Here is a 23,190-nt window from a genome sequence, read left to right as displayed (position 1 = left end):
ACACATACATACATAATAAAAGAGCATTAATCTCCTAACATCATAGCTGATACATAAAATACTCCTACATGGTTGTGAATATTGTTTTTATATAAGTAGGGCACCTAAGGACAGTGAGATGTCAAGAGAAAACTACAAAAAAATTTACTCTAGGATCAGATAGGAATAGAAACAACATACATATGATAGAGATTTAACAGCATGTTTGGAAAGCATAGAAATTTTGCTCTGTTTAGTATAAAAAAATACATAAGATAAGTAAGTCTACCAATACTTATTTTTATTGTTATTTTAAATCAAGTTCCGTTCCTTAAGTGTTCTATGGCTTCTTATTTTAGAGAGCTGGTCACAAGAGGGCAACATAGTTACATACATATAGAGCAGTTCTGACACTCCACCCAATGGAAATTATTAGCATATAAAAATTACAACAGTAGGGTATGAGAGTAGTTTATTGATCAGTGTTTCTAACGGAGTCAATATCTGGTTAAAATTACAAAAGCTAACCTTAATGATGTCCCTCTACACAGGTTCCATAATACAATCTGGTCAGCATAACATGGTATTTTCAAGTAACATGTAAATGTGTCATACAGTTTTTACTACATGCATAAAGGATGTGTCTGTTCTTGTTGGAAATCCATACAACTTTTGCCAGATCTGTACAAGCATCTCTCAATATTGCACAGGAAAAAAATAAATCAGACAAGTAACCAGAGAATAGTCTGAAAATGTCGCTGTCATTGGAACTTCATCTCCTACAATATTCCACTTATTCTTTTAACTCATTTATTACTTATTGGGTTTATTTGTGGGAGCTCTGCCTCATTCACAAATAATAAACTAGGCATCTTAGTGATTAGGGAATATGAGATATTTGGGTAGAATATGGGCAATACATTCAACCTGAATTCCCTCGTTATTGTTTTCTTAAGAAGATTAACAGCATCAACAGAAGTGAACCACTCTTTAAAGGAAGATTTTGTTTGTTTCAATGGGAAGATTCTCCTTGATAAAAGCAGAGAAAAACCTTCCAATAAGATTTTAAAATAAGTTTTTAAGCTGACCTAGCCTTATGAGTATTAGATAGAGAAAACTTTGTAGATCTGATATTCTCAAAATATATTCTTTTGCTTAGTGCTGATTATCACTTTCAAGATTATTCACTATGTTTATAGTGGATTTAAGTCATACAACACACAAAAGAGCCATGAGAGTACCCACTATAGGTGCAATGCTGATCAGCAATATTGTCATCATTAATTACCACAACAACATCACAAATTGTATATGGGAAATCAACTGGAACAAGACTTCCAAAGACTCTCTGACAATGTCAGACAAAAATAAGTTCCAATCACCATAGTAACAGCTGTGAGCAACCTTTTGGTTGTGCTGCAGTCAATGGCAAAACTCCCACAAACATCAGAAAGGCCTCACGTTCATTTTGTGACAGTCATCCATAAGCCACACAACCAGCACTGGCATTTTAGATGTGAATTAAAAACGATTAATTTCTCTACAGCCTGCTTGCAAATGAATGAATTTATGTTGTCTAGAGTGCTTAAATGCCTAACCTACAGATAGAAAATTTTGTAAAGCCATAGTTCAGCCTTCTTTGAATACAGAGACTTAAATATGTAGATCTGTTACTTGCTCAATACATTTCTGAGAAAGATCTGTAGATTTTTTTTGCTTTTCTTGTCACAGTCAGCCTGCCATTCTTCCCTTGTACATTCCAAAGTTTTCAATTTTTTTTTTTTATCTGGGGTGAAAGAAAGATGGGAAAAGGAGACAGAATATATAAAGGAGAAAAAATACTGTTCAAGAAGAAGTTCCAGAAAAAAATCTAATCATATTTCTTGAAAAACAGAAATGCTATATTAAAAATGAGAATCCAAGCAGTCAGAATAATTAAAAAAAAAGTGGTATAAACATTTTAATTTATCTAAAGTTTGATAATTTTTATTCTGAGGAAAAAAAATTTTTTCTTCATCATTTTTTTTCATTTCTAAATACCCAAAGCAAAATTGGCACCAGTGAGTGCTTCTCTTACACTACACTTTAGTGTATGGAGATCTTACTGAAATTGTAATTTAATGTGACAATTTTTTTGAAAGTGTGGACTGTAACACACCAGTTCACTTAGTCCCAGACCTTCAAATGTCATGATCCTTCTCTAGATCAAAACCTCATAGTGGGGAGGCAAAGATGAGGTACTAGTCATTTTTATTGCTTTTGTCATCATAGTCTCATTGCTTTTCATCTTCATACTTTAAAGTACATAGCACACAAGGTCTATGAGCTGACAGCCTTGGAGCTATCCGGAATTAGGTCATCTTATCTTGTTAATAGCTCTTTTTCACAGATTTCAACATCCTATCTCCTGTTCATCTCATTGATCCTCACGGTCTTGATCCTTCTGGCACTCCTCTAGTCACATTACTTTCTAGATCTTTATCATCCACAAACATGCATCTTAGTGTCTAAAGCCCCGAGACTTCGGAGAATCCATAGCGCAGTGTCAATTTCAGTAACCTATTCTCAGCTGAACTCTTGAAGACTTAGCCTAGGTTTTAAGGAGAAGCCAAGCTGCACGGTTACTGAATTGCTGCATAAAATAATCATGTTAACAGCTGAACAGCTGTTAGACTACACCCTCTTGATAGACCACGCCAGATAAGCTAACAATGCAGCCACATTATAAAAACAAAAAGCATGAAAATAAAAGCATGTCACATATGTGATCAGTCCCACTGATTGCCATATAACTGTGGAATCTATGCTTAAGACTAATGATCTGTGTGGAAAAAAGTAGGTGATGTACAGAGGACGATCACAACAATAATATACGTTCAAAGTATTGGTAGGGTTGGTACTTTTTAAAAAATCGTTGGTGGGGCAGCACAGTGACATTCGTAATGAGGAGGTTCAGTTAATGGTATACAAATAAATCAACAACTGGATTCCACTTAGATTTTCCAGTGATTAGTTTAGTGTATGTTCTTTTATAAAGTCTGAAATGCTAACAAAAGGTGTGTGTATGCAGGAAGCTTTTCCCACAAGGGACAGAGCGCAGCAGAACCTCCTACTCAGAACTCAGTAATCTGAACAGCTGAGATAAATACTAACCGGGTGTCGCTTCTGTGAGAATTTCTTTTCTAGACAGGCTAAAAAGTTACTATTTCCTTTATTTTATCTCCTACCAACATTCAGTAAAAGGAACAACTCAGTAATCTATATGAGAAATATCTTCTTAATGTTAGCAAGTATTGCATCACACCAATAGAGACTTTCACTAACCTGAAGAATGATAGACAATCTTCAGAAACATTTTAATGAGTAAGGTTCCACTCTATTCTGGAGTTCAAAATTTTCATACGGTTACAAATAAGCCTTGATAATTTGATCTACTACATTCTGGGCCAGAAGCTGAGGATTTAGACCAAATTACTTCAATAAGTTCCATATTTTATTGTCTTGGATGTGTGCTTTGGATAGGTTGGGGCAATAGGCAAGAAAAGGTTTCTTTAGTTGTAAAATCCACAGAAAGCAGGTAGATAGCTCTTCTAGCTATACTGTTCTCTGTTGCTGCATTTTGGTAAAGACAACAGAACTTAAGTACAAAATCTTCTTGAGTTCAGAAAATGATAGCAATTGTTCAAATGTTGCTCATAAGAAGGGGATGAGGTGAGCAATGCCCATCTGTAACTCCTCTGTCTCCAAGAGGTTTTAGATCTATTCATTTTCATCTTGAAGACATTCTACATTTTGTCAACAATAATAGTACACATTGATAGATGCACTGCATTTCCACAGCTATGCTTTTTTGACAGAAGAGTAAATAACCCCCAATCTCCCTCTACTTTGCTTAATTTGTTTCTGCTATCTCAAAACAGACTATTATTGTGTTTATAAATCAAAGCGTAATGCTTCTCAACTGCATGACAATCTCAATAGGCTGAACAATTTGGGAGACTACAAACATTGCACACACATCTGCTGGTGAGGCACAAATATCTCCCGCAGGGGGAGGACCCCTCACTCTTCCCCTGCTCCACTGTGAGGTCCCTCTCATGGGAGACAGTTCTCCACAAACTTCTCCAATGTGAGTCCTTGCCATGGGCTGCAGCTCTCCACAAACTGGCCCAGTGTGGGTCATTCCCATGGGGTGCAGTCCTTCAGGAACAGGCTGCTCCAGCATGTGTCCCCCATGGAGTCACAAGCCCAGCCAGCAAACCTGCTCCGGCATGGGCTCCTCTCTCCATGGGTCCGCAAGCCCTGGCAGGAGTCTGCTCCAGCACAGGGTCCCCACAGGGTCACAGCTTCCTTCAGGCATCTACCTGCTCCAGCGTGGTGTCCCTTCCACGGGCTGCAAGTGGATATCTACTCCACCGTGTACCTCCATGGACTGCAGGGGGACAACCTGCCTCACCATGGTCTTTCATCATGACCTTCAAGGAAAGACTCTCTGCTCCAGTGTCTTGAGCACCTCCTCCCCCTTCCTTCTTCACTGACCTTGGTGTCTGCAGAGTTATTTCTTTCACACCATCTCAATTCTCTCTCTTCACTGCCATTTCACTGCAGGTTTTTTTTTTTCCCCTTAAATATGTTATCACAGAGGCACTACCACCACTGCTGATTGGCTTGGCCTTGGCCAGTGGCGGGTCCATCTTAGAGCCAACTAGAACTTGATTTGAAGATCTGATAGAAAAACCTAACAGTACAATCTATATTTTTAAGCAGGTATTCTTTATTACGGCGCCAGGCACACGGGGGATCTCTGCTCCAAATATGCGTGCCAAACACCGTGTAATTTAGGTTAAATACAACCACAATAGAAATATTCATTATATTTCTGAGAAATGCTTAACATATTCATTACTTTTCCGAGAACTAATTAGCATATGTTAATATCTTTCATGCATGTCTGTTAGCATCCTTGGGTGGTCTTTGGGGGTCCTAAGATGAAGGCCCATCCTCTTCATCATGGTGTTTGCTGGTTGACCTTTGTTTCTGTGCAAATTCAGTTCTAAGATCATGTATATCGTGTCCTTCAGGTTGTTTAGCTCTGGTCTTGCTGTCCTCATGGTGCCTCCTTATCTCTGTAGCTTGGTGCATCTGCCCTCCCAGGGCTGAGCTGTCTGGAGCAGAATTATTTAGGAGTCTCTTTTATCCTACAGTTATCCTAATTATTTGCTGAGGATCAAGACCGCTTTTGTTTGACTTAATTATTTTGTCTAACAGCTAAGTGATAACTTGTCTACATTCATCCACTACATTCCTTAATAGTAACAGGGATTAGTATAACAGTTACATCATTAGGTTACTATGTATGCAGGAATACAAATTGCAATAATAAAGACTACTAAAAACTAGAAAATTTTAAAGCTTCTTTGTCATAGTTTCATGTTTCTTACAATTCCTTCTATCGATCCCCCCTTTTCTTTAAGACTTTTGTTCCTTTTAGGTCAAAAGTCTTAATAACCATTAGATTAGTCCATTCTTACATTCCCAACATAATCGATTACAGCAATTGCAGCATTGAATCGTTATGCAAGCCAAGACACATACACTTATTATCACAAGAACTGAGAAAAACAGGTTCTTCAACCAAGATAAATTTGGTAGTCATGAGGTGAGCTTATTCCACGTCTCCAAATAGCTGGAATCATGGCTACCATTATTACACACGGAATTAAATTAGTCACAGTTGTCTTGTTATTTTTATCTTGAGAGGTGATTGTTGTTCTACAGTCCAGGGAGCAGAGGTTCTCTTGACACTTGGATAATGAATCCAAGCTGTTTGTTCTTGAATCTTCATTGCAGTAAAAGTGGTTAGCAGCACTTGATAAGGTCCGTTCCACTTCTCTCCAAGGGGGCCACCTGAAAGGGTCTTAACAAAAACTCAGTCTCCAGGTTTGATCATGTATATTGGTTGGTCTAGACCCCTACCCCTGGTTCTTAAAACTAATTTTTGAATATTACTTATCTGTTTTCCTAAAGCTATGAAATGTTCATGTAAGTATCCCTCCCCCATTTACACCATGTCCTCCCTATGATATGACAATTGATAAGGTCTTCTGAACAAAATTTCAAATGGACTGATGCCTTCTTTGTTCTTGGGCTTTACTCTGATTCTTAGTAAAGCCAAATGTAAGGATTTGTTCCAAGACAGATTTGCCTCCTGACTAATCTTTGCAGTTGTTGTTTGATCAGATAATCCCTTCTATCACACAGACTTTATCAGACATGGGGGAAGCTTCTCGCTACCAAAACCTTGCCAAGCAAACCCATAACAATGGTGGAGCAGATATCCACCTGCAGCCTAAGGAGGACCCCACACCAGAGTAGGTGGATGCTCAAAAGGAGGCTGTGACGCCAAGGGAAGCCTGCACTGGAGCAGGCTCCCAGCAGGACGCTGTGGGGGACTCACACTGGAGCATTCTGTTGCTGAAGGATTGCACCCCATGGAAGGGACCCATGCTGCAGCAGTTCATGAAGAACTGCAGCCCGTGGGAAGGATTCACGTTGGAGAAGTTAATGCAGGACTGTGTCCTGTGGGAGACACCCGATGCTGGAGCAGGGGAAGACTGTGAGGGGTCCTCCCCTTGAGGAGGAAGGAGTGGCAGAAACAAAATGTGATGAACTGACCGCAACCCCCATTCGCTGTCCCCATGTGCCTCTGGAGGGGAGGAGGTAGAGAGAATTGGGAACAAAGTTAAGCCCGGCAGGAAGGGCAGGGCGGGTAGGTGTTTTTAAGATTGGGGTGTATTTCTTATTACTCTACTCTGATTTGACTGGTAATAATTTCCCCAAGTGAAGTCTGTTTTGCCCATGAAGGTAATTAGTGAATGATCTCTCCCTGTCTTCACCTCGACTCACAAGATTTTGTTGTACTTTCTCTCCTCTGTCCAGTTTAGGAGGCGAGTAACAGAGTGGCTTTGGTGGGCATCTGGTGTCCAACCAGGGTCAACTCACCACATTTACAAAGCCATTAAAATCAAATCATCAAGTGTAGTCTTTCTGAAAATCAGTTATTAAAGATTCAAGAAAAGCTACAGTGAGAAACTTGGCAGGTAACTTCTGCTATTGTCACTATCATGGTTGCGTAGTAGCATAGTTCCTCGAGACACCAGTTAGGTGGTGTGTTTTTTTCTTACATTAAGAAAAGAACACATATGAATGAAAAATAGTGCCTTTCCCAAACAGCTGAGATTTTAAAATAGAAAACATAGAAAAATGTAGATTGGAATGGATTTTTGGAGATCAACAATCCCTCGTTTGAATCAGAATGAACTTCAAAGTCATAGAACAGTGTTTAGTGCCATGTCCAGTTGGGTTTTGAATATCTCCAAGGATGCAAATCTCACAGCCTCTCTCATCACCTGTGCCAGTGTTTGATGACCTTCATGGTGTAAAACATTTTTTTTTCTATGTTGCTTAGACACTCAGGACAGGGTGCTTGCTAACAGGGGAAAAAAAAGGGGATTGGATATTGTCATAAGGAAACACCTGCATATGAAGTCAAATTTCTTGAACACAATGGTCAGTTACTGTATACATGGCAATGGAAGGTCCTCTTACAAAGGTCCTTACAGCTCTCCGATCCTGCCCTGGCACTTGTCTTATTACCACAGCTTGTGCTGCCAATTGACAGCACATGACCACCCCAGGGCCCTGGCCTGGCCTTGCCCAACTTGCCTACACTCGGCTTCTTGTGGTGCAGTCAGCCTGTGGGCATCCATGCTAACCTTGGACAAATATTCAGATGTATAATACTTATCTGATAACTCAGTCCAGAACATCTCTCTCCCCCACCACCACCCCTATAATTTATTCAAATTCATTTATTTCAGTTCTATTTTCTTGAGATTATTCAATTGGTGGCTTGGGTAATATCTTAGAAATTTTTCCAAAAGTCTTCAGAAAATACAGAAAAGATAAAACATGATTGTACTCCAAATATCCAGTGTTAGAAACTGAAATTGGTCCTGAATGCCCTGCTTTTTTAAGATGATATGTAGTTGTGCTTCTGAATCGTTTATTTTATAGTCTTTCACATATCCCTTGCCAGCAAGAATATACAAAAATAAAACAAACCAATTTTTCATGAAAGAAATTATATATATTTTTTAAACAAGATTTATCATAGGTGTTATAACTATTCATATGACTATTCTATAACTATTCAATGTTTCACCAGAATATTGTTCTTCCAGTTGTGCTAAAGAATCAGGCTACCTCAAGACCATCAATATTTTATTGTATATAGGTACCACAAAACCACAGGATATAGCACAGATTTTGGAAGTATTTAATGAATCATAGCTCTGTTATCTCTTTTTTTCCCCCAAGTTAGCAGAAAGAAAAAGATACCTGTAGGCAGAAATTGTAAGGTACAATCAGTAGTAGAAATAGTTCTGAATGTTCTCTGTTGCTCATCCCTTAGAGAGTTCCTGTCAAATTCCTCTACTAAAATCAATCATTTCTTAGTCATTTATTAATGAGCAAAAAGTACCAGTTTTTAATACTTTAACTTGGTTTATATTATTAGCAGTTTCATCTAATTATTGAAACATAGATCTTGGCCTTTTTTGGATATTGTTTCAGAACATTTCAGACCTTGCCATTTACCTCTGAATTTCTAAAAATATTTCCATTTTCCACTTCCTCTTCGCCACAAATAAATGGAATAACACTCTTATAGTCATATCAGAACTCTTTTAGACATTGTGCCCTATCCAAAGTTTGATTTTACATGGCTCTGACGGGTGTTTTTTTGTGTCAAGATCACACAGAAGCAGGTCAGATTACCCATCATACTGGTGAAAATTACCTAAAGTAGTAAACTTCACTCTCTGTTAAGTTTAGTCAACAAAGGCAAAAGAGAGGCAGTAAATATGAAAGAATCCCTTTCTTCTGTTTGTTACATGATTTACTAGAAAACCTACTCCTAAGTTATATAGTAATCACATTGTCCTTGGAATAAGAGTCATAGAATCATAGAATAATAGGTTGGAAAATACCTCGAAGATCACCAAGTCCAACCATCCATCCAAGACTACCATGCCTACTAAACCATATACCGAAGTGCCACATCTACACGTTTTTTGAACACCTCCAGGGATGGGGACTCAACCACCTCCCTCGGCAGCCTGTTCCAATGCCTGACCACTCTTTCAGTAAAGAAATTATTCCTAATATCCAATCTAAACCTCCCCTGATGCAACTTGAGGCCATTGCCTCGCATCCTGTCACTAGTTACCTGGGAGAAGAGACCAACACCTGCCTCACTACAACCTCCTTTCAGGTAGTTGTAGAGAGCAACAAGGTCCCCCCTCAGCCTCCTCTTCTCCAGAATAAACAGCCCCAGTTCCCTCAGTTGCTCCTCATAAGACTTGTTCTTTAGACCCCTCACCAGCCTCGTTGCCCGTCTCTGGACATGCTCCAGCACCTCAATGTCCTGCTTGTAGTGAGGGGCCCAAAACTGAACACAGTACTCCAGGTGCAGCCTCACCAGTGCCGAGTACAGGGGCACAATCACCTCCCTACTCCTGCTATTCCTGATACAAGCCAGGATGCCGTTGGCTGGCTCGTGTTCAGCCAGCTGTCGACCATTATCTGAAGACCTTTTTCCTCTGGGCAGCTTTCCAGCCATTCCTTCCCAAGCCTGTAGCATAGCATGGGGTTGCTGTGACCGAAGTGCAGGACCTGGCATTTGGCCTTGTTGAACCTCATACAGTCGGGTGGCCTGAGCCCACAGATCCAGTCTGTCCAGGTGATTGCCAATTTTATTTCTTGGTCAATGATAAACTGGTCAACTCTTAACTGCTATAGAGGAAAAAATAAGGTGTAAAAAACCTGCAAGCAGTATGCACAGTCCTGCTGAGTGGCTCCGCACCAGAACCAATTAAATCCCGACATAAATAGACTCTAACACATTCATCTTATTTGAATAAATCCTGCTTCTTCCAAAGCAAAGCAAGGACCACTTAGATGCAGAACTACAAGTAAAGAGTGATTTTGAGTATGCCAGTATAATTGTACGTAAATACACTTCAAGCACTGAATCTCTTTGATGAGACAATTTTCATGAAATTAATAGGATCATACTGAGCAGCCAAAAAGGAGGATAACAAAAGTGATGTCAAGGCCTTGTCCTGACAATTCATATTTTTCATTTATCTTAAATAAATAGAAAAAATAAACTTCTACTCCTTTAAAAGTATAAAGCATAATATTAAATCTGCACTAAAAAAATAAAAAAGAAGGAAAGAGCGCTATGAATGTTTAGTAATCATTGATCTAGTCAAATCAACTACTCCCACACTGAATACTGGTCACATAAATCCTTCCTATTATCACTTCATATTTTTCATTAAGAAAACTTGACTGATAGTGATTTGTATAAATTTTGTATAAATATATGCAGTCTTAGAGATACATTTAAAAAAAGCTGCCTGGATGCCTTTGTAAATCAAATTCAATGATATTTGAGTGCATTATGTGACTAATAAATCAGGTGAAACAATTTAGTTTTCTCTTTCCCACTAGTTTAATTTAGGTAAAACGTACTGACAATTTATTAATCATGAGACCAGATAAAGAAATAAAAAGCCTGATTGTACAAGTCACGTGGAAAATAATAGGTTCTAATTTGCTTATGACCCCACAGCATATTACATTTGGTTTTCTTATTGTGGTTAGCTGTAGAGTAATAATGTTTAACTGCATGTCATCTATAGATTTCAAGTCCTTTTTAATCAGCGATTCTTTTTTTCCCCCACTTTAAATGGCAAAATACCCCTCACTTTTCCTTACGGTGCTCATTGCTCTATACATGAAGGAGAGAAACTTTTCAGTCTCCTCTTTTTGGTACTGAAAATTGCATGACTTTTAGACCTTTTAGATTTTTTTTTTTTTTTAATCGCAACATCTTCAATGTCCTGGGTAGAAGTTTACTAGTTGCTTAATGTTTTCTGGTGGTTTCAAACATGAATAAGATCAAGGCTCATATTACTGTTCAAGATCTACAGTTTATCTGCCTGACTGGTCAATCTGCCTGACTTGCACTTACAACTCTATGCTACAGTTTTCAAAACGAACAAGACAGCTCTACACAAACACACTGCTGAATTGTTCTTCTGTGTTGAAGGTTTAAGTGGACTAACAGTTTAGCTTTTCACCTGCATATTTCTGTTATTTCAGTCTAGAGGAGGAGCTGTATGATTTATTACTTATTTCTTAGGCTTTCAGAGACTAATTTTGCTTCTGTTACAGATAAAAAATGAAATTCAGGAGTTGTGAGGCTATACAAACCACAAACAGTAATCCCCATTGCATCAGCTGATGCCTATGTAGAAAGCACTTCTTAGAGCTTAACTTTTTTTCAGTAGGTAAGTCGTGTGAGGATCCAACAGAATGTGATGGTTTTCTATAAGTTTCTTAGTTTAGTATTACAGTGCTTAACATCCTAAAGGATATAAAATCAAGTTTATCTGACACATTCTATTACAGCTCTGTCACCTGATTGGCCATTTAGTATTGCATTTCTCTAGTTGGATTTTTAGAACAGGAATTCCCATCTTAAACTGCATTATCCAAAATTACCTAAGCTTAATAATGCATTGAACTTCACTTTTTCCCTTCCCTTCCATGAAGAGTACTGAAGTAAAAGTGACATTGCAATTTGTCAAAGAATCCTCAAGAAGAATAATTTATTTATCATGATGATATAATGGTAAAGATTAAAAGACAAATGTGCTGCAATATAAATTATTAAAATTTGTATGATAATATGATATAGTATTTACATAAACATGAAGGTATTTGATTTGGCATTAAGAAGTCTGATATATATCAGACTTGTCAAGGTCCCTCTGGATGGCATCCCTTCCCTCCAGTGTCTCAACCCCCACCACACATCTTCGTGTCAGCAGCAGACTTGCTGAGGATGCACTTAATCCCACTGTCCATGTCACCGACAAAGGTGTTAAACAGCACGAGTCCCAGTACTGACCCCTAAGGAGTGCCACTTGTCACTCGTCTCCACTTGGACATCGAGCCATTGACCACAACTCTTTGAGTGCAACTATCCAGCCAATGCCTTATCCACTGAGTGGTCCATCCATCAGTTCCATATCTCTCCAATTTAGAGACAAGGATGTCATGAGGGAGAGTGTCAAATGTTTTGCTCAGTTCCAGGCAGATGACATCAGCTGCTCTTCCCTTATCCACCAATGCAGTAACCCCATCATGGAAGGCCACCAAATTTGTCAGGCACAATTTGCCCCAGGGAAGCTATGTTGGCTGTCACCAATGTCCTCCTTATATTTCACGTGCCTTAGCATAGTTTCCAGGAGGATCTGCTCCATGATCTTGCCGGGCACAGAGGTGAGACTGACTGGCCTGTAGTCAGACCCCTTTAGAAAGGGTAAAAAGGAAGACCTTCTCCAGGTCTTCCTTTGTGCCCTTTTTAAAAATGGGGGTTATGTTTCCCCTTTTCTAATCAGTGGGAACTTCACTGGACTGCCACAGCTTCTCAAATTTGATGGATAATGGCTTAGCGACCTCATCTGCCATTTCCCTCAGGACCCACGGATGCCCATCATCAGGTCCCATGGGCTTGTACACCTTCAGGTGGTCTCAAACCTGATATTCTCCTATAGTGGGTCGTTCTTCATTCTCCCAGTCCCTGCCTTTGCCTTCTGCAACTTGCGTGGTGTGGCTGGAGCACTTGCCAGTGAAGACTGAGACTGATCTTCCCCTGCTGTATATCTATGTATGTGACTATCTATATAGAACAATAGGAGTATAAATCCTGTTACTTCAATGTTTAGAGAATGCAGCATATAGGGGATGATCTTTTCTCCGATGTACTTACAAGCTAAACAAACAAGAGAACTTCTGAGAGGAGATGAAAAATTTCCTTTGGAAATTCTAGTGTCATTCTAATGAAAGATTTGATATGTCCCAAACTACTTATGCCTCATCCTTATTAACAGTTTCATGACAAAACCATTTCAAATAAAGTATTTGTCACTGCATGACACAATATTTAAAGTAAATCCAGAGGGGGGAACAAAGGCCTATTAGTCCCATCAGCTGCTATGTTGAAAAACACTTGCAATATTTAAACAGACTTTATAAAAATGCAAAATTTAAATGGCCTTATGGCAGAATCATCTGCTTTTCACAAAGGTCTCCTGTACTGGTAACATAAAATTGCCATATCTGAAAGCATTGGCCTGTTCATTCCTGGATCATCATCAGACAAGGAAATCCTGAGCAAATGTTATCCCCAAACAAGGCAGAAAGAGACATTGAGGGAGAAAACGTGCCTTTTCCCATCATCTGTTCATGCTGTCTCACTTTAAAGAATTTCAGGAAGAAACTAGGCAGACCAAGGCAATGTCTCTTAAACTGGTGTTCTCTAGTTTGATCGGAGAGGAGATTAAAGGAAACCAAATTAAGTAATAACATTTTACAGACAATCACATGCATCAGAAGTTTCTGACAGGAAGATTTACACTTTATTTGTTTCTGAAAGTTGCATCAGTTCTGGAAATCATGACAACTGGATACTGTTTCTAAAAGTGCTATCATTATTATCACTTCTAATTTGTTACTCCTCTATTTAAAAACTGACAGTTACATAGTTCTCCTAAACAGCCAAATAATCAATAACAAACATCAGATGAAACCAATTACATAACACAAATAATGGATAAAATATAGTCAAAGTGGAAAATTCACATATACCCCCTAGATTGCAAACTGCTATCCAAGCTATTCAGATTACATTTATGCATAAAAATCACATTTAAGGAATGAAGCTCATTTGATAAATGATTGTCTAACAGAATAAAGAAGGTGTAATTGCTTAGATAATTTATTTTCACAGGAAAACAATTCAGCCATTTCTAGAGACTATATCATCAACCTCCTAGAGCTTGACAGCCCACTAACTCCCTTGATAGCAATTCTAAAATCAATTGTCTTACCTACCAGTACAAGCATATCTGAATAAAAGCAGGATGTTCTACAAAATTAGTAAAAGCTTTCTATCTGCCTTATTTTGGGAGAATAGACTTTCTTCTTGATTTTGTTTGAGAAAACAAAATCTGTCAACAATCAGAAAAGGCAATTAAGGAAAATATTCCTCAACTTGTGCTATCATGTCAACAATATATAACATTTATGAATGAGTTTGTCAGGGGCCATTACACTCTTAAATCAGCAATATACTTCCCTAAAGTAAACTCACCACTTTTGTCTGCAGTGACAACATGTTCTGAACTCTCTACATGTATACAGCACAGTCCAATGCTCTAGTAATTAATTGAATATAACCATACGTCCATTCACTGAAGCCATGTTGCTGTTACAGCCACTTCAACAGATGTACAGTTTGTAGACCAACTATTATTATAAAGTGCTTTGTTTTTTTTTAACGTGAGAATTTAATAACATAACCATCCCTGTGAATCATAATGAATCTTATATATAGCAGTTTAGGAAATATGTAAGGCTCATATTTGCATGAATGTATTTGCAGAAATGCAGGTGAATGCATCTGTGCACAACATTTTTATATTTCTTTGAAAAAGATCCACACAATATAAATACATGTGCTTTTGTAATATTAAAAATAATTTTTGTTTCTTAAACACCTAAATACTCTTAAACACATCTAAATACTCTTAAAAACTGTAAGTCAATACATAAAATTTACTGTGGCAAATTATTACTGGCAGCAGAGGCAAAATCCAAACCCAAAACCAGTTACTATTTAGATTCCCGAAATTTATAGAATAATATTATTGGAGTAAGCTATTAGCACTCATCCTTCTACCAAAGGTCTCTAGTCATGCCTTTTAAAAATGCTTGCAGAACAAAAAAAAGCAATATATTCATTGAGTCCTGAAAGTCAGTAAAACCAGATCTTTCTAGGTCATGGAGTTTGATTAGTTTAAAATATTAAACACTTTCACTAGTGCTTTTTGTAAAACCTTTTTTCTGTTTGTATCAAAGTAGATTTAAGAGAAGCATCACAAAAGCTTTCATCTTCTAGAGAGTAGAAAAAAGAGTTTCAGGAGGTCTCATGCTCTACTTTTAAACTCTAGGCATAGATCTCTTCCATGCTGGTTTTCACCTTCCCAAAACAAAGCTATTGATATTGAAAGATAATCTAATTATCACAGAAATATTGTTTTCTTATAGGAAAAATGTCTTATTCAAATTGGAAATATAACTCGGTTCTCAGAAGTTTCAGGAGAATTTTATGAAAAGAGAAAAGACTGTTACAGCAAAGGATCTGAACTATGACAGCAATTAAAGGTCCATTAGCCAGCGCAGCTTTAGCAGCTCTAGCAAGTCCCCTTTGCCTAGGAGAAAAATCTTAGGAGGGAGTGCAGTCACTATGCTGGGAGACAAGCTTTTCTTTCAAATCACCCTTTGCGTTGCTTGCACCTTTCTCTCCCTGATTATCCCCTAGTTAATCAAGAGCAAGAGTAATGTCTACACCCCAGCACTTAACGGTGGAAGTATACTGTGACAGCTGCTAGAAGCAATTTCCACATAGCAATATATTAACTGCACTGCTATTACTGGCTGTAAAAGCAATCATTAGACCATACTTTTTTTCTCTCTTTCACAAAGGAGGTATGAGCTCATTAGGTTCTCAACAGGCACACAGTACTAAGCAGGTTATACACTGTGCTCAGCTACAGTCTTTGTATAGTGCGGGAAGAAATGCCTTATTTCTACCACATTAATCTAGTTAACATTGGATTAGCAAGATAACTCACGCGTGAAAAGAGAGAGACAGTAGGAGAAAAGCTTTTATTCACTTTTAGATGTGCCCAGGGTCAAATCTTTCCAGATGTGAAGAGTATTTATCCTATTGGTCTTTCTCAGCTCAGGAGTTATGAACATGGCAAGCACTTATGTATTATAGAACCTCAGACTTAAAACATCATAATAAGCTTTATAATCTTAATATCAACACTAATTTTGGCAGTTAACTCCCCCATCCCCATAGTTGCCAGATTTACCTGCTTACCATGGGAGGTATGATAAATGATTAGCGGGAAGGTTACAATAGTAACAGACAGTAAAAGTCATTTCTTGTCTGCTAACAGGTTATTATCCAGAAAGATCCTTTCAAACTGTGCTTAAAGAAACAGAAGGCTGCTCTTTCAAGAAAATTACTAAATTTTTTGAAGTGAGGTTGAGGGACAAGGATCCAATCTGGTTTTATTTTACTACATTCCTTCTTTGATTGAAAGACATGAATTGGGCAAACACCCCTCCTGAACCAGCAGAAAAGCTGATCAAATTCAAGTGAGCATGAACTGTGATTTCAAAAATATTATCTGTTCAAATATTATGCTTGTTTTCAGGGGGTCACTTGTATCTGAGGAGACACCCAACAGTTAAGCAGTCACTGCTCACTTTCTTCTTCCAAAAATCACATCTGTTTCTGCTCTGACAATTCACACAGTCATACAGTAATGTTTTTTACTTGACTTCTTATCAGTTTTCCATGCATTCATTTTTCTATTCACTTTTGAGAAGGATCATGTGTATAGACAAAAACAACAGAATTATGCAGTAAATATAACAACCATTAAATTTCTAGTCCAAATTTTAATCTGATAAGCTCTGTTTAGTGCTTAATGAAGAAAACTCATCTATGAGAAGGCTATTTAAAAATAATTTTTATTTTGAATATTTAAGGTATATTTCCACCTCTTCCAAAGAATTACAGAAAAGGGGCAGAAAAAAAATTAGAAATATACTGTAAAGGAGGCCACATAGAAAATTACAAATATTATTTCAGCAAAATAAGTTCCTCTAGCTGTAATGCTGCATTCAGCATGTATGTCAAAACATAATCTTTCCAAGTCACTGTTTTTCCGGTTTGTTCCTAATGGTAATGTTAAAGAAACATTTTCCTTTTAAATTGATATCAAATACCTTCCCAAACCAAGAAGTCAAGACCAAACTTTGAACAAAATTATTTGGTCAACCCAATGTTGAACATTGTTTATTTTATTTGATTGAAAAATAAAAGTGAATCAGTTGTCATTTATTAATATAAAAAAGCTCAAAACTCTGTTTGTTTGGTTTTTTTTTAATCTGAGTTAAAACTCCGTGGCAAATACGACATATGTTCCTGAAACAGATCAATCAAAGTCTTCAAAGTTTTTGGAAAAAAAAATTGTTGATAGTTCTTTTACTGAGGTCTGTGACATGGCTGTAAAAACTGAGGTGAATGTAGTGTTTACTATCTTAGCCCATTATTCTGGGCCTAAGAAAAAGTAAGATCCAGCAGAAGACCTACTCAATATGAATGTAATAAAAAAAGCTGGAGAGAGATGACTGGTGGTGGAAAAGAAATAAATCTTAAATTCAAGAAGGAATAAGATTTATTTACGTATTTTAAAATCCTGTCATCTTGTGTTACTTTCCCACAATGCTCAGCTTCCTGTTTCCAACTGAACGTAAACAAGAGATGTTGAAACACGCAGAAGGGATGCTGTTCAGATATTGTATGTTGCTTAAGTAGACACAGGAGACATGGGTAGTGTCTAGAGAAAAAAATTATTATATGCTGTAGAAAAGCTCAATGTTCTAGAAAGTTTTACCAAAGTGAACAATGTATGGTTTGTCCTGACATTTAGAGGTTAAAACTACAGCAGATTTTGTCGGCTATGACAATTTTACAGACTAAATTATAGTATGCCCATGCAATCAGCAACATTCAGGCTTACAAGGAGAATAAAATTAGATGCAGTGGGAGGAAACTTTCGAAAACCTAATGAAATTTTCAATATTATTGTAATTTCTTTTGTCAGCTCGAATTATTATCACAGAACAGAATCCATGGCCCTGAGGGAACTGACAGGCCTTACAGGTTCTACCTAGCGTCCTCTCTACCCATCCCCATTGCCCTGCCCAGCCACCTTGGGGCCGTGTCTGACCTTCACCAGGCCCAGTCCTGACCCCCACTGGCACGACTACATCCCAGGCCAGCCTTGGCCTGGTCCCAGCCCCATGCCTGATGTCCAGCCCATGCTATGCCCTGAAACTGAGCAGCAAAAATTCTGACCAAAAGGCGTACATTCCTCTCACAGTTTCTCCCTTGCTTCCTTCCATTTAACATTTTGTGTTTAGTTTTATGTCTTTACTACAGGAAATTAACACACCAAACAACTTCTCATTTAATGAGATTTGAACTTATGGACAAAAAATTAGATGTAGGCATGATTTCCAATGAGGTAGCTATATTAAGACATAAATCAGAAGTTAGTACTCAAAGTTATAAAAAAACTTTACATATAGAATGAAAGTCAAAACCTTAAATGTCTTTCTAAAAAGCAATTAAACCAAAAACATTCATGTTAAAGAAAAAAAAAAAATCCTTACGTTTTACCTAAGACTGATGTACCTTCAACTGAGAATCTTCACAGTATTAAGTAAAACTGATTTTGCTAAGGTCTATTTTATTTTAATAAGATATTAGCTTATCAGATTGTCCATTTCTCGACAGATAACAGAATCTCACAGATATATTAAACAGAAAGTTTGCAATTTGAAACATTTCATGGAGATATCTCCATTTTGAATAAATTTGACTGTAAAGGGAAAATTGTTTTGATGGCTTTGAAGTCAGCCAGTTCTTATCTAGTTGTGCTTCATTTCCCTCAAATATAAAATAACTATTCAGGTTATAAGCATAGTTGTGCATAAATGCCAAGTGATTAAAAGAACAAATACATAAACAAGACTAAAAAAAAGAATGGTTCTGATCCTCCTCAATGATAAGAATTTCTTGCAGCTCTTTGATGGTAACTTTGGCCTTCTACTCTCATTCAAAATGGAAAAATAAGCACAACATAGTTTTTTTCTTTTTAGAATGGAAGTTCTTATTCCTGGTAAGCAAAAAGAAAATTATGAATAATAACCTAAACACGTAGGTATTTCCAAATGCATTTTGGAATAAAAATTAGGGGATTTTATATGAGTATGTATATAGATATGCAAGCACTCAATACCTGTACAAATATATTTACGTAAAAAAATACACGCCTATGCATACAGAAGCATATGCATTTTATTGACTTCTGTACAGATTTAGAGAAACCTATATAGATTTATAGTCATCAAGAAACAAAGTAGATGTTCTACAGTCAAAAGAAAAGAGGTACTCTCTCTACCAGCAAGTTTATCTTTGCTGTATCTTGGATATCAGAAATAGTTTAAACACAGCAATCAAAAATAATACATGAACTAATTTACTGTTTGGATAAACTACGGGAAAACATTGTAGTGTTTTCAGTGCAAAATAAATTACTTCCAGTTCTTGAGGTAGCACTTTAAAGGACTGCAGACATAAAATAAGGCACAGCACTACTTTGGCCTTCTTTTTCAAGCCCACATTTTGTCTTCAGTGACTCTTTTAACTCATTTTTGAATGGGTACATTTACAGCAACAGATGGAAAGACCAATCTCAAACTGGCTTAGCATATGAAGCACACAGTGTACTCCAGTAGAAACCAGAAATACGACAGAAATAAAGCTTCTTCTAACCAATGGTATCTTAGGAATTAATATTCTCAAACTGACGGCAGCAATAACAAGCAGCATGAATGAATTGCAATGAAGCACAAACCCTTTTTTCCCTAAACACAAATGCAAATTTTGACACCAATGTTTTTCTAGTGCTATGATAAAGACTTATTCTCACGTAAGAATGGGCCAGAAATGCATCGTTGTCTACTTCAAGATGAATTGTGTATTTAACTATAATTTTATTTATTTTTAATTCTGAACTGCCTTTGAAAACAAAAAATATCTTGAAAGATGATCATTGTCTTTAACGAAATGTTGAAATGAATTAATATCGCTCTGGAGTTTCAACAGTTTTTGTTTGTTAGGAGGCTGAAAAACCTGGGATTGGTGATTATTTTCCATATGATCATTAGTGGAATCTCCCTCTCCCTGCAAGAATGGTTTTACACATGCATCCAACTACCATACATGCATAATAATTTACAGAAGGCAAAACCACACCTTGGATCAAAACCCAGCACACATTTTACAGGGTGAGGACCTCTGGAAAGAGAATCTGCCATTTAGAAAAGCAACTGAAGTTTTCAGAGGGATTTAAAAACACAGAACAGGAACCATGGAAATAAAAAAAAAAGAAAAAAGAAAAACCTTTCAGAAGAGCTATGGAATTTTTCCATTATCTGCGATAACTGATATGATACATTGCAATTAAGATTTAGACCTATCATGGAATGAAGATGATGGTACAGTGCTGCAAGTACTTGCTTTCTCTTCTAAGATCCAGAGTTCGCTCCTGTAATCACTGGTATGATTTGACCATATTTGTTACATGGAAAGAGTAGAAGATTATGAACCTGAAATCAGAGAAAGAAAAGGATTCTACATACATTGTTTTTAAAATAGCCGCACTCTTCTTCCACTGTTTCACCGTTGTTCGAGTTTGTTTTTAAACACATTTATGTTGTTTCAACCAACACTTTGCAACTGAGTCTGTAATGTAAAGGAAAGTTGTCTGACATCTATTAGTATCTATAATCAGGTATTTTAATCTCTCCTAATCTCATGCAAGACAGTTTCACAGAATCACAGAATCACAGAATCACAGAATCACAGAATGGTAGGGGTTGGAAGGGACCTCTGGAGATCATCTAGTCCAACCCCCCTGCTGAAGCAGGGTCACCTACAGCAGGCTGCACAGGACCTTGTCCAGGTGGTTTTTGAATATCTCCAGAGAAGGAGAATCCACAATCTCCCTGGGCAACCTGTTCCAGTGCTCCGTCATCCTCACAGTAAAGAAATTCTTCCACATGTTCAGATGGAACTTCTTATGCTGCAGTTTGTGCCCGTTGCCCCTTGTCCTGTCACTCAGCACCACTGAAAAGAGTCTGGCCCCATCCACTTGACACCCACCCTTAAGATGTTTATAAGCATTTATAAGGTCCCCTTGCAGCCTTCTCTTCTTCAGGCTGAACAAGCCCAGCTCCCTTAGCCTTTTCTTGTAGGACAGATGCTCCAGTCCCCTCACCATCCTTGTAGCCCTCCTCTGGACTCTCTCCAGTAGTTTCTCATCTTTCTTGAACTGGAGAGCCCAGAAGTGGAGCCAGTACTCCAGATGGGGCCTCACTAGGGCAGAGTAAACTGGTATGAGAACCTCCCTCTACCTGCTGGTCACACTCTTCTTCGTGCACCCCAGGATACCAGTGGCCTTCTTGGCAGCCGGGGCACACTGTAGATTACACATAGGCAGGCAAAATACAAAGTCTGTATGTAAACTTTGGACATCATATCTCACCTTAAAATTCTGTATTTGTTCAATGCTTGACACATCTTGAATTTCAGTTCTGAAAACTACTGTGGATTTTTCATGCCTCCATAGCAGAAATGCAGACCTTTTAGAGGGATGGAAGCACATAATAACCATTTCAAATGTGTCCTCACCTTGGCATCCTTTCCCATCATTGCACATAAGCCTGTAATCCCTCTCATCCCCTAAACAGGCAACTTATTATTATACTAGACACTTTTCTGTCCTTTATCGCTCACATTCAGGCTGTTACTAAATCCTGCCATTTTCTCTTTAGAACATCTCCAAAATCTAGCCTTTCGATTTAATTTGTGTTTTCAGGAAGGAGTAGTCATTCACGAAATAACTGAGGCATAACAAGGACATTGACATGTCTATCATGTACTTCACTCCTTTCCTCTTAACACTTCAGCTACTCCCTTCTTTGTCTCCAGTTCACCTTCCTTTCCCTCAGCTACTCCCTTCTTTGTCTCCAGTTCACGTTCCTTTCCCGTTCGTAATTCCTTACCCCCTGCTCTGAAGGCTTTCTTCTTCTGTGGCCAGTATAAGCCAGTTACTACTTAAATATTCAATTCCTTATAAAAGCACTTTGGTGTCATGTTCTAGGCTTCTCCCTAAACCCGAGAATTCAATCCCAGTCCTTTACAGAACAACACCTTGTGCTTTTTCAGACAGAACTCCTTATCTTCACAATCCTTTAAACAATGAAAACAAAGTACAATATTTAAAACATGCATGCCATTCTTTTTTCCTCACCTTTTATCTGTGTATTTTTCAGGTCTTTTTTTTTTTTGTTCCTGCTGTTTGTTAGTTACTAGAAGCATTGGCTATTTTAGCACTAAAATTAGGAGTAAAACAATATAATAGATAAGTCTAATGTTTATTACAAGTTCAACAGTTTCCATTTGTAATCATCCTTCCCGTGTACTTTATTTAGTGGAAGCCTTGTTTTGTCAGTCTGTTTAGGATGTCCCTGGGGTATTAGGATACCTTTACTAGGCACTGCAAAAAGCACAAAATATGTCCAGACAATGGGCTAAATTATATTCTTTACTATGTTCACACAGATTTAGCATAGCTGTGTTGTCTTCAAAGCTTTACACTGATCAAAAGAGGAAAATATTTGCATGAATACCTGTAGAATGAAAACCGTTCTGTAACATAGATTTTGCAGAACTGCTGAGGGGACTGTAAAGACAGCAAAGGTAAAGGCGGCATCCTGCTGCTGAATCAGTACCCTTACTCTTAAGCTGAACTGGATTAAAAAGGATAAAGAAATAAGATGATTCATGAAAGCTTTTTATGTATGGAATCTGTGATAAACCTTATAAGTGAGAAGTTATAAAATCATGCATTTAGTAATCGAAAAAACTTTCTTATGTGCTGCTCCTTTGTTAATGCTCAAAAAGTAATTTAGTTGGTTTTTGGTTTTTAATCTCTTAACAGGGTATTCCAAAATGATCTTTCCGTTACTGACAGATTTTAGCATTATTTATGATCTTTTTGGAAAAAATTTAGAGAGTGAGAACCTATTTGGAACTCAGAAACACTTTAATCACCTTTTCAGACCAGGTTAGGAAGATAATCCAGTTTCATTCTATCAAAAATCTGGAGTTTTAAATTTATATTAAACTTCTTTCAAGGATTTTAGCTTTAGATTCCATCACTGGTACTTTCACACTTTACAAAGGTTAGACTTTCGTTAAATAAGTTCAATAGTAGTCTAACAAATGAAAGTGAATTTTGCCTCTAGTAGGGTGGTATCCATGAAAGGCGAAGAAAAGTAAAAATAAGAATCATCATC

Source organism: Opisthocomus hoazin, chromosome 3 (genome assembly GCF_030867145.1).
Source record: "Opisthocomus hoazin isolate bOpiHoa1 chromosome 3, bOpiHoa1.hap1, whole genome shotgun sequence".
Lineage (NCBI taxonomy): Eukaryota > Metazoa > Chordata > Aves > Opisthocomiformes > Opisthocomidae > Opisthocomus > Opisthocomus hoazin.
This window is presented reverse-complemented; position numbering follows the sequence as displayed.